The 13404-nt window shown below is 41.2% G+C and overlaps 1 protein-coding gene and 1 long non-coding RNA gene across 2 annotated transcripts in view; one reads left to right on the forward strand and one right to left on the reverse strand.

Moving 5' to 3' along the window:
* Window positions 1-13404, reverse strand: part of ZNF236 (zinc finger protein 236) — a 336247-nt gene that overhangs the window by 95905 nt on the left and 226938 nt on the right. The gene's annotated exons all lie outside the window — the stretch shown is intronic.
* Window positions 9212-10148, forward strand: LOC143996997 (uncharacterized). Its single transcript, XR_013277637.1, has 3 exons — window positions 9212-9358; window positions 9670-9803; window positions 9946-10148. It is a non-coding gene; the product is annotated as an uncharacterized LOC143996997 (long non-coding RNA).

The following is a 13404-nucleotide window of genomic DNA, read 5'->3' on the forward strand; positions in this document are numbered from 1 at the left end:
TCAGAACAATTATACTCTTTGATTCACTGACACCTGACACCGACACAAAAGTATTTTTCTCTGGTATAAAAGAAAATCTTAAATTTTTTTCTGTGGGTCAAAGATGATTGGGGGTAGCCACAGCATGACATTTTATTGAATTAAGCATTCCCTTGTTTGTTTTCATTAAGTGCTTGCACAGTTACCCAGACCCAAAAAAACATTTTTATTTCCAATACTGTTGTAGAAAAAGTCAGTTTTGCATGTTGCCTGTGGGAACACATTGAACCTTAAATATTGCGAGATGTAGTTCTTTTTGCTCTAACACTTTTATAGATGCCCACTTGTAATAGAAAAAAAAAAGTTCACAAGATGTTTGGTATAGGTTTCCCAACTATGCTTTTTACAATGTCTTTACCGTCCCTGTCTGCAGCTTATAATAATGTTTTTTTTTTTTTTTTGTCTAAACCCATTTTGGCATGTTTGATTTTGAAAATAGCCAATTCCATTTAATCAACTACAAATATAATAAGTTTAGTAATGTATATATACTTTTTTCAAATTAGGACATATCTGTCCATTTAACTTTTCATTAACAGAATGTTATTGCAAGTGTAAACAGATTTATTAAAATGACTGAAAAGAAAAGGAAAATAACAGCACAATGAAACCAAATACACCAGAACAATATACTTAACTATACAGAAAGAAACCAAATTGTGTTACAAGTGTTCTTTATTAACCACTTCTCACCCGGGCCAATTCTGGCACTTCGCTCGTACATGTAAAAATCATATATTTTTTTCTAGAAAATCATTCAGGACCCCCAAACATTATATATGTTTTTTTAGCAGAGACCCTAGGAAAAAAAAATGTCAGTTGTGGCAACTTTTTATGTCACACAGTATTTGCGCAGCGCTTTTTCAAATGCCAAAATTAGCCAATTTTTATTTTTTTTTATAATGTGGAAGATGATGTTAAGCCGAGTAAATAGATACCTAACACGTCATGCTTTAAAATTGCACACACTCTTGGAATGGTGCCAAACTGGTACTTAAAAATCTCCATAGGCGACTCTTTAAAAATGGTTACAGGTTAGTTACCTGTTTAGTGTTACAGAGGTGGATCCTAATTGCTCAACAGTTCTGTGTCATCTGTCTTATTTTTCATTTCAAGATGCGCAAAGGCAGGCCTGTTAAGCACTCGGACACTTCTAAAACTAAGCCATGCCGTTGTCATAGATGCAGTATGCAGGTTTAGCATTGTCCTGCTGAAATATGCCAAGTCTTCCTTGAAAAAGGTGTCTGGATAGGATAGGAACATATGCTCTAAAACCTGAATAAATCTTTCAACATTGATGTTGCCTTTCTAGGTGTGCAAGCTGCAAACTCTATACACACTAATGCACCCCCATACCATCAGAAATGCAGACTTTTGAACTGAACGCTGATAACAAGCTGAAAAGGTCCCGCTTCACTTTAGTCCGGAGGACACAGTGCTCATGGTTGCCAAAAAGAATGTCAAATTTAAATTTTGTCTGACCACAGAACAGTTTTCCACTTTGCAACTGACCATTTTAAATAAGCTTTGGCCTAGAAAAAACAGCCCTTCTTTGCATGATAGAGCTTTAACTTGCATTTTCGTATTACACGGTGAACTGTGTTCACAGACAGTTATTTCTGGAAATATTCCTGAGCCTATGCAGTGATATCATCACAGAATCGTGATTGTTTTAATGCAGTGCCGTTTGAAGTGCAAAAGATCATGGGCATCCAGTATTTAGTCTCGACCTTGTCCCTTGCGCACAGAGATTTCTCCAGACTCTCTGAATCTTTTGATAATAAGTACCATAGATGATGATATATTTAACCACTTCCCAACTGCCTCACCCAGATATACTGCAGCAGAAGGGCACGTACAGGCAGAATCATGTACCTGTACGTTGTCCTATAAGAGGCGGCTTGCGGGCACGAGCTTCGCGAGCGTGATCGCGGGCCTGCCTAAATTCTACCTGTAAATCGGGAGCGGTGATCATTGTTGTGTCACACCTAGCCCTTCCCCCCCACAGGTAGAATCACTCCCTAGTACACACTTAACCCCTACAGCGCCACCTAGTTGTTAACCCCTTCACTGCCAGTCACATTTGCACAGTAATCAATGCATTTTTAATTGCACTGATCGCTGTATAAATGTGAATGGTCCAGAAATTGCGCCAAAAGTGTCCGATCTGTCCGACATAATGTCGCAGTCAAAAATTGCTGATCACCGCCATTACTAATAAAAAAAAATATTAATAAAAATGCCATTAAAATATCCCCTATTTTGTAAACGCTATAACTTTTGCGCAAACCAATTAATAGACGCTTATTGGGATTTTTACCAAAATTATGTCGAAGAATACGTATCAGCCTAAACTGAGGAAATTTTTTTTTATATATTTTTTGGGGATATTTATTATAGCAAAAAGTAAAAAAGAATGTGTCTTTTTTTAAAGAGGTGATCAAATACCACCAAAAGAAAGCTCTAGTTGTGGGAAAAAAAGAACATCAATTTTGTTGTGGAACCATTTGGCACGACTGTGCAATTGTCAGTTAAAGCGACACAGTGCCGAATCGCAAAAAGTGCTCTGGTCTTTCGCCAGCCAAATGGTCCGGGACTTAAGTGGTCTTTGCAATATTACTTTCAGAAACATTATTCTGAAATTGCTCAATTTTTAGATGCAGCATTCCATGGATTAGTTAGATTCTGCTATTTTTTTTTAATCAGATGAAACTTCTGCTCATCTCTACTTCTTAAAACAGTCTGACTCTCTAAGATGCCCCTTTTATACTCAAGCATGTTGCTGATCTGTTGCCAATTAAAAAAAATAAGTTGCAAAATGTTATTCCAGCTTTCCCTGTCAGTACCACTTGGGGCTACACAACTACACTTTGGGGTGTTGCTGTGTCTGGCATGAGGTACCTTGAAATCAGTCCAGGACACAATGAAATAACAAGGCTATCAAGGAATTCTGAAGCAAATGTACTGCTCAGGGTCAGGAAAATTCTGGTCTCAGTTGCAGATGACAGGTCTTCCAGGAGGATAATGACCCACAATGCATAGTTAAAAGCACCCAGTAATAACTAAGAACAAAATACTGGAATATTCTGAAGTCGCCTTCTATGGACTTTTATCTGAATGCTATCTAACATCTATGGAAATAGTTGAAGCATGCAGAAGGCACCCTTTAAATCTAAGACAGCTCGAGCAGTTTACACACATGGCCCAAACTACCAGTTGTCAGGTGCAGAAGTCTCATGGAGAGCTACAGGAATCCCTTGCTTGCAGTACTTGCCTCCTAAGGGTCCTATCAGTTTTGCCCATGACATTTTCATTTGTTTTATTCATTTAATTATTAAAAAAATCAAAAGCAAAATCTGATTTTATTAAAAATGAAATAAACAATGATGGATGCCAAGTATTTGTTCAGTTTCAAAGCTATTAGAAAACATTGTGGTGGTTGTACCCTTTCACAAAAAAAAAAAAAAAAAAACAAACATATTTGTCCACAAATGAATATATTAACAGTGGTGTAATGACATGGGTCCTATTAATGCAGCAGATTTTAATGAAAGTGAATCAGATTTATCAACACCCCGTTAGGCACTCTGCCTTTGGCCAATCATGGTTCTCACATCAGAGTGTGCTGTGATTGGCCAAAGCATGCAGGTCAAGTGCATGTTTTGGCCAATCATCAGACATCAATGCACTGCGATCTCGCAATGCATTATTGTCAGGAACGGTGTCATTACTTGGTTCTCCTGCCACCAGTGGGTGTCTCCCTGCCAAGATTACTAACCAACTATCAAGTTACACCTGATGTGGATCTGCCGGACTATATAAGCCCGCCCTTAACCAAGGCTCAGGGCTTCAGAATTCCCTCTGCAAACCTTGTCCCTGCCTGAACCTGATCTGTTTCCTGCCTTGTCCTGGACTCCGTTTTGTGCATCCTGTCCCTAAGACCTGTCCCCTGTTACCTGCTCCCACTTGCTGACTGCTCCTAGTACCTGGTCTTCCGTTCCCCCTTTTCTCTTGTCCCTGCCTTGGTTATTTATGCTTGTGCATGTATATATATGTTAGATTAGGTAAATATTGTATCCAAAAGTAGGAAAAAAGGGGAGCAGGGGATTTTTATGCGGTACACTTTATAAAGAGACAGAGATTTCTTATAAAAGAATTCATAGCTTTAATATTTAGAAATATATTAAAAATATTTTGTAAAGACAAAAATAGAAAATACACTATTTATACAAAACAGTACATGACATAAGGCATAGGGGATCCTGAAAATGTTAGTTGCTGAGAATGATCGTATTTCCTCCCGACATGTTTCGCGTTTTTGCTTCTTCAGGGGAGTATGCAACTAACATGAACATAAACACAAAGAAAAAGTTTAAGAATACATAATGTACATCTATGCCGTACAATTAAGTACACATACAATTCAGGACATTAAATATGAAATTGGTCTCAATGTGCTTAGTCCAAGGAGGTACAATGCTTACCCAGGTATAGTCATTCCCAACATCGCAACACACAAGCCAATAGATGGTGGAATAGGTGGCAGAAATTATGGGACAGGATCAAGTGCTTCCCTTTCCTTTTTCCTTCCCCATCTTTTCCCTTTTCCTTGTGTTCCCCTCTCTCTTTTTCCCGGGTCCATGGCGGCTTTCAGCGGCGAGGCCTGGGAGGGCTTAATGAACAAAGCTTCTGATCTCCAAAAGAATAGTGAACCATCGGATAAGGATCTTGACCTGGCTCTGCAATATTTGCAACGCCTTTTGGAACGTAAGGTTAGAATTTTTTGGCACAGAAAGTTCTTTCATAAATATATTGATCAACAAATTGTGCCTTTTGGCCTTAGAATACAAATATTCCCCAATATAAATAAAATTGATAATCTCATCAAGCAAAAATGGGAAGAAAACTTGCAAACATGTTCAATAGCAATGATGACTTTATTAGCCATCCAATATTCACATGATATCGATTTGATAGATAATTCCATTAAAAAATGGTACGATGAATACGCCAAAATAACCTCTACTCCTAAATTTAAACGTAAGGAATCTGAATTATCCAAACACATTGAGAATTATACTCTAGAGATTATTCGTCTAAAACAAAATAAACTCACACGTGACAGTAATTCCTACTCGAATGGTTCGGCATACAAATGGCCAGCAGATGGAAAAAATAAAAATAGGTTTTTTAGAGCATCACGTCCCTCTAATAGGAGGGACTACAACGACGATGAAACCAGATCCAGTGCTTCATCAACCTCTTTTCCCTCCAATCATTCCACAATTTATCGGGATTTATCTGGAGACAGACTCCCAAAGAGGAGAAAAAGCGACTCGGAGGGCGCCGCTATGGCAGCACCCAATCAACACCTTAGTACCCCTTTACCATCCCGCACTTATTCCATTCCCAAACAAGTTCCTGTTCGTCCCCTAACGATGTTCCATCACCCACCACCACCCCCACCACTCATCACCCCCACTCCCATTAACACATCTCTGTCCACTTCTACTTCCAGTAACACCTCTATGTCTACCACCCTCACGTCCTCTTTCACCAAATCAGCCCCTCTTATATCATCCCTACCCATCACTAACACTAACGATATTATTATTTCACCTAGTGGTGCCCCCCTACCGGTGGACCTCCGAATCGCCCCTATTTTTTTAGGGAAAGAATCTCCCCAACCACCCAATATCTAACTCAATCTCCCTCTACTAACCCAGAATGTAGCTCAGGGATTGAACTGTCTATTGTCAATTTATCGTCTTATGTCCTTACTAGTCATGAACTTGATGTTCTGAAACTAGGACTGACCTTCTGTCCTGATTCAAGCTCGGACAAATTTTCTCTGATAAAGGATATACATTTATTCGCACGAAAATTGATATTCAGAACCCTCTTCCATAAGCCCAATCAATCTATTGTACAAATGAATACAACAAAATCCATCAATGAGGCAAATAGTGCTGATCAACAAGCCCTTTCTAATTTGATGGACTTATGGGAAGAGGGCCAAGTACCCCCTGATGATGAGATGATTATCTCTCCCACTGGCTTGTCGGCACAGTTAGCTTCTTTTCCCCCTCTAGAAACGTTTAAACCCAAGTCAAAAAATGTTCCACTTCTAAACACAAATCCAAATATTTGGGCTTTTACCCAACAAGTTTGCCAGGCAATTGAACAGATTCATTTTCCATCGACCAATAAACACAATCTAACGCATAACCAATTGACGGCATTAAAACAACTCAAAACTAATCCAAATATAGTCATAAAACCTGCGGATAAAGGTGGAAACATCGTAATCATGAATATTTCACAATATCTCACTATGTGTAATAAGATTCTTCAAAATTCTGATTGGTATCGACCAATTTCTGTGTCCTTAATTTCTCATTTTGACACTCAATATCGTTCGATTATCTTCAGTGCATACAAATCAGGTATTATAGATAAAGGCACATGGAACTTCTTAAATACCAAAGATCCAAAAGTTGCTACTTTCTACGCCCTTCCTAAGGTGCACAAATCCCTAACTGACCCTCCGGGACGCCCCATCATTTCCAGCTGTGATAGTTTGACAGAAAATGCGAGCAGTCTTGTAGATAAACATCTTACACCGCACGTCATTTCCCTTTTTTCTTATGTGAAGGACACTATCGATCTTCTAAAGTTACTCGAGGGTATCAGCCTACCGGCACAGTCCTGGCTGGTCTCCATCGACGTGGAATGTTTGTATAATGCTATACCACATACCAAAGGTTTACAAATAATACGCTCCTATCTGCAAGAAAGAGGCTCAAATTTCTTTGCTTATAACGAATTTTTTATGAAGCTATTGGATTTTATTTTAAAGCACAATGTGTTTCAATTTAACCAATCCCACTACCTCCAGGTACAGGGGGTTGCGATGGGGACCAAATGCGCCCCATCGTATGCCAACCTGTACCTGGGGGGGTGGGAAAAAGATACCTTCGCGCGTGAAGACCTTGTCCCTTTTCTAAACAACATCACAGCCTGGTACAGGTATATTGATGATATTTTATTTTTTTGGACAGGATCAGAATCAGATTTGTTGCTTTTCTTTAATTTACTCTCAGTGAATTCATTCAATTTAAAGTTTACGTTAAATTACAGTCAAAACTCTATAGAATTTTTGGACCTAACTATTAAAATCGATGCCACTGGACATTTATATTCTGCCTTATACAGAAAGCCCACTGCTGGCAACACGGTCTTGCATGCGACAAGCTTTCATCCAAAACCTCTCCTTAAGAGCATCCCTTATAGCCAATATTTAAGGGCCAAACGCAATTGTAGTACTGACTCGGACTTCAAGATCGCAGCCAATGATTTATACAAAAGACTTAGAGCACGTGGATACAGTCATGTATCTCTGAAAAAATCATATAATAGAGTAAAAAATAAAGATAGGACTTCCCTTCTCTTCTCCAATACTCAAAAAAATTTGGATAATAAAGTACGTATCATTACAAAATACTCTAACCAACATCATTCTTTCCGTGCTATAATTCAAAAGTTTTGGCCTCTTCTAAAAGCTGACCCCATTGTCAACCAGTATATAAATGATGTACCATCAATCACCTATATGAGACCTCAATCACTCAAGGACAGCTTAGTTAGAAGTCACTTTCAGGACCCTTCAGGGGAAACTAAACTTTAACAGCTTGGTACTTATTCATGCGGGCAATGCGACATGTGTCCCTATATACACAATTCTCGAAAGATCAGACTGCCAAATGGCAGTCTGTTTGTTCCGAAATTTCACGTCACATGTTCCACTCCAGGCGTTGTATATTTAGCCCAATGCCGTTGTGGAGGATTTTACGTTGGCAAAACCAAAAGACTATTTTCTATCCGCATAAAAGACCACATCAAACCTATTCTCAATAAAAAAATAATTACAGCCATAAGCAGGCATATTGGCATGCATCATGCCTTCGACCCCAACTGGATCCGATTCTCAGCCCTGGCCCATATACCTCTAAACTCAAGAGGTGGCTCAGTGGATAAGCTTCTTTTACAAACTGAAGCCAAGTGGATCTTTACCCTAAAAGCCACAAAATATCCTGGTTTCAATGAAAATATAAGCTACAGATCTTTTTTATAGCTAATTTTTGCTTGTCTGTTTCATGGACCCTCCTGCCTCAGCTGTGAGCCCCCGTGGAACCTGGCATGGAGAGAGAGAAGTGACATCCCCTTTTTCCCTTTCTGTTCATCCTTTCCCCCCCCCCCTTCCCCTTGTCTGTCCCCTTCCCTTACCCCCTTCCCAATTTATTTTGTGTCAATTATTATTTTTTCAATTTTTATTTTTATTTTCTTTATTGCCATGTCTATGTCATATTTAAAAATACTTCTTTATATCAACAAATGTCATTTCTAATTACTATTATTGTTTTACATGCACTATATGCTTCTTGATGTCTCGCTGTGCTTGGCCCAAGATGGGTTTCATGGTCTGCACACTTAGGGATCTCTGTTGCTCTCTATGAGTCCCGTCCACATTGAGGAGCTTTGCTCTCTCCCTTCTTCCCTACACCGCATTCCTAAGCCTTACTATCCTGTGGTTTGGGACTGGATCCTTTGTTTTTTTCTCCCCTGGCTCCAAGTATGTAAGGGCATATGGACACCCAAGGGCGCCGCTGGGTTATTTCCCCAGGTGGCTCCCGATTTGAGGTGGACGGGGACATGTAATCCGCTTTTGGGTTAGAAGCCATGACAATCGCCGCTTTATCTGCCCCTTATGCTGGCCTTTGTCTTCCCGCCCCTTTAAGGGCGGAGAGCCAGCGCAGCCCCATCTCCATCAGCATCTATCCAAACAAACCTCGTGTCAGCACTGAGGCATTATGGGGTTGGTAGTTCAAATGCCGATTCGAAAGGCTTTGCACATGCTCACTGCTTCCACCTATGGCTGTCCGCATCGAGCCGGTGACGTCAGACGCCGGCTCGATGGATGGGGGATTTAAAAGGCAGCGCTGTTATCTCACCTGTAGTGCAGGTTCAGCACAGACACTGCCGCCACGCTGACCCTTTCTGTTTGGTAAATATATTTTTTCAGTTGAACTCTATACTGCTGTAACATCTTTTCCTACTCATACATACCTATATCTATTTCATCCTTCCCCTTATCTGCTTGTAGGTTCAGCAAGCTTAGAGTGGCAGCATAGCGCTGCACTCTGTAATTTACAAAACACTACAATGAATCGATTGATTTTTTCATTGTGACCTGTTGCACCTGTACTGCATCAATATTATCACATGGAACTAATTTTTTCATCTTTGACTATAACTGCAGGTAAAAACTATTTTTATTTCTCTTTATTATTTTTAACAGCATACAAGTTATATATCCCAAACAGTTACCTTTTATGACCTATATACTAATTAGACGTAACCCTAATTATAATTACAATCAATTGTTTCACTCCTCTGATAATCAGTATTTCTTGTCTTAATATGGAGGCATGCTCTTCAGCCCCAATTCCCTCTTATAATTGAGGGAATGTTATTGTTTACCCTTTCTGTTACAAAGTAACACTTTTCAATGTCTGTGCTGGATTTGTAAACTCAGCACTTATCTCTGGATTTTGTTTTTGATCTTTTTAGCGCTTGTCTACCTCCATCTATGCCCTGCATGGGGCTGGGTTGTTTTTAGCACTTGATCCTGTCCCATAATTTCTGCCACCTATTCCACCATCTATTGGCTTGTGTGTTGCGATGTTGGGAATGACTATACCTGGGTAAGCATTGTACCTCCTCGGACTAAGCACATTGAGACCAATTTCATATTTAATGTCCTGAATTGTATGTGTACTTAATTGTACGGCATAGATGTACATTATGTATTCTTAAACTTTTTCTTTGTGTTTATGTTCATGTTAGTTGCATACTCCCCTGAAGAAGCAAAAACGCGAAACATGTCGGGAGGAAATACGATCATTCTCAGCAACTAACATTTTCAGGATCCCCTATGCCTTATGTCATGTACTGTTTTGTATAAATAGTGTATTTTCTATTTTTGTCTTTACAAAATATTTTTAATATATTTCTAAATATTAAAGCTATGAATTCTTTTATAAGAAATCTCTGTCTCTTTATAAAGTGTACCGCATAAAAATCCCCTGCTCCCCTTTTTTCCTACTTTTGGATACAATATTTGCAGAATTATTAGGGGATGAGGTACCTATAACAGTAATGTGTTTCTGGGATAGTGTGGACCAATTTATTTCTAATGTTAGATTAGGTGTTTTGGGGTTTGCTTTGTTTTATTACTTGTTTATGATTTGCTGGTGTTGTACCTTAATAAATATACCTTTTTTCACTTACACTTGTGTTCCTGATTTCCTGAAGTGCAGCCCAACTATCTGATCACCTCGTGCTGGGTGCCTGTGTATGGCATCCCTGACATAATTCTGAAGCCATACAATCAAATCGGCTGCACTTGCTTAATTACTGCAAGATGCACCTGGGAGATATTCTGTATTTTCCACTCTAGGCAATAGATGACAGAGATTTTTGCTATCAGACGTTGAGAGAGCACACTAGAGAGCAGCTGTCTGGCTCACGTTTTCTTTGATCAGGGCAGTTTTCTGTTTGAGAACGTGCAACCACTGATTCAGATTTGTGCGGAGTTGGCCCTGTCTAATGCCTCTAGTGGAGGTGATGACTATACACCCCCTTTAAGTGCAGCTCAGGTGGAGTCTTTGGTTTGGCTATTGGAGGATGACTCAGCCTTTTTCTTTGAGCAATACTCAGCTTGTCCTCAACAGGTGAGGTGCTTGTGGAATGTATTGATTCAGTGCAGTCTCTGGTCAGACAAGCGGTGTGCAAATCTGATTTTGTGCAATCATTATTGCAGTCCTAGTCAAGTTTGTTACACGCAGCCTCTGTCAGCTCCCAACCAGCCATTTCTATGGTTAAATGCCAGCCTGCTGGGATGTCTTCCTGTCTTACACCCACAGCAATCACAGCTGCCACCCAATATACCCTGCTATCGATTAAGTACCAGTACCCTGTTTCCTCCTGCTGCACCTACCATGCCTTTAACCCTTCTGCTTCTTCTCGACTGCCTCTAAGCCCTTGTACACACGGTCGGACATTCCGATGGGCAATGTCCGATAGGACCGTGTTGTCAGATAATCCGACAGTGTGTGGGCTCCATCGGAGTATCCGACGGACCAAGTTTTCCAGCTGGGCTATAAAATTTTCCGACAACATGATCCGATCGGACTTTGTCCGATCATGTGTAGAGAATTCCGATCGGACAAAGTGCCACGCATGCTCAGATCAAATTCCTAGACCAAAGCTATTGGCTACTAGCCTGAACGTAGTCCCGCCCTAACGAAATAACGTCATCACGTTAAGTACGATTGGATTTTCTGACAACTTTGTCTGACTGTGTGTATGCAACAGTCCGACGGATTTGGTTGTCGGAATCTCCGACCGTGTGTACAAGGGATAACAGTTCCACTAAATCTCTCCTCAACAACTGTTTCCTCTGTTTTACCACCCTTCCGCTTCCATCAGCTGCACCCACTTCCTACAGCAATGTATCCACATAAAAGGCTTCAGTGGCTAAAACCAAAAAGAAACTGAAGTTTTTCCCAAACCATACCATCCTTGCATTATCCAATCCTGCCTCCACACCAGCCAATCTGCTCCAGCTTGCTGTCCCAGTGCACGCTCTCCAGCTTGCCTGTTGTTCCAGTGCCCACTGCCCAGCCTGTTGTTTCAATGCAGTTTGATGTGCCTCTGCCCGCTGTTCGGCTTGATGTGCTTGTGTCTGCTGCCCAGCCTGATGAACCGGAGCCCGCTGCCCAGCCTGATGACCCTGTGCCCGCTGCCCAGCCTGCTGACCTGAGCCCGCTGCCCAGCCCAGCCTAAAGACCCGGAGCCTGCTGCCCAGCCAGATGACCCGGAGCCTGCTGCCCAGCCAGATGACCCGGATTCCCAGCTTCCCACTGTTTCTCTCCTGCTTCATGCCCAGCCTGACTATAATGCCCCTGTGTGGACTGCCTCGTATGGGTCCTTGCCCGTTGCCCTAATTGTCGTTTCCGGATCCAAACTTCCTGTTCCTGGTGGTAGGGTGCATGTTTTATTTTCAGACTCGGGTGACACGTCTCCCAGTGAAAGGACTCTGGCCTAGAAAGTGTGAAGAAGTCCGCAGACTCAGTAGAGAAACTTTTCAGGGTTTTTCGGCACCCACTCGGATTGTCAAACCAAGGGCTGAATGGGGGGGTTTGAACTGTCAGGAACGGTGTTATTACTTGGTTCACCTGTTGGTGGCACGGTACAGTTCTGGTGGCCAGGGCGGGTGTCTCCCTGCCTGTGAAGGTTACTAACCAACTATCAAATTACACCTGATGTGGGTCTGCTGGACTACATAAACCCACCCTTAACCAAGGCTCAGGGCTTCAAAATTACCTCTGCAAGCCTTGTCCCTGCCTGAACCTGATCTGTTTCCTGCCTTGTCCTGGACTCCGTTCCGTGCATCCTGTCCCTGAGATCTGTCCCCCGTTACCTGCTCCTAGTTCTCACTTGCTGACCGCTCCTAGTACCTGGTCTTCCTTTCCCATTTTCTCTTGTCCCTGCCTTGGTCATTTATGTGTGTTTCCTTTGCTGTTTGGAAACACTCCGTTCCCGAGTGAGTGCCCCGGCACTGCATAAACCAACAGTGACTGTGGAACAAATTATCTGAGTTTCCATTGATAACTATGGGGAAACTCGCTTTGAATTACAAGTATGCTTCTGTAACGGAATATGTTCGTAATACAAGGTACCATTGTACAGCCCACTTCCTGTTTCTTGTCTGGTAAAAAGCCTAGGCTTATGACATCATGCACAGCTCTATCTCTCACTTTTGTGCGAGTTTGCCAGGACAGGAGTGGGGATGAGTAAAAAGAGGGCCAATGAGAGCTGCAGGGCTGGAGGTGTGTCCCTGTGTAAATCCAGTAAGTGAACAAGAAGCAGCTTCAGCTGCCCACAGTTAAAATAGCTGCAGTCTGACCCAGAGGAGGGATATTGCTGCAGCATATTTGGCAAATACAGAATAACAGTATAGATAAAAAAAATATGCAAAGCTTCAGAATGGCAAAGATGTTTTTATTACAAATTATGTGAGCAGACTGCAGTTCCTGTTTAAAGAACTTCACTGAAGCCAGCAACTGTGTGATACAATAAACACTTTGGTCAGGACTATGTAATATACTATATAGTTTATAGAGTGCAGGCATCAGGAGTAAGTATAGAGTGCAGCAATCAACACAAGAAGGGAATTGGAAGGGGGATTCAGGTGGTAAAGAGACTGAGTGCATAAGAGGAGGGAAATAGAGATAAATATAG

Source organism: Lithobates pipiens, unplaced genomic scaffold (genome assembly GCF_037356315.1).
Source record: "Lithobates pipiens isolate NorthernLeopardFrog02 unplaced genomic scaffold, aLitPip1_a1.2 Scaffold_19, whole genome shotgun sequence".
In the NCBI taxonomy this organism is placed as follows: Eukaryota; Metazoa; Chordata; class Amphibia; order Anura; family Ranidae; genus Lithobates; species Lithobates pipiens.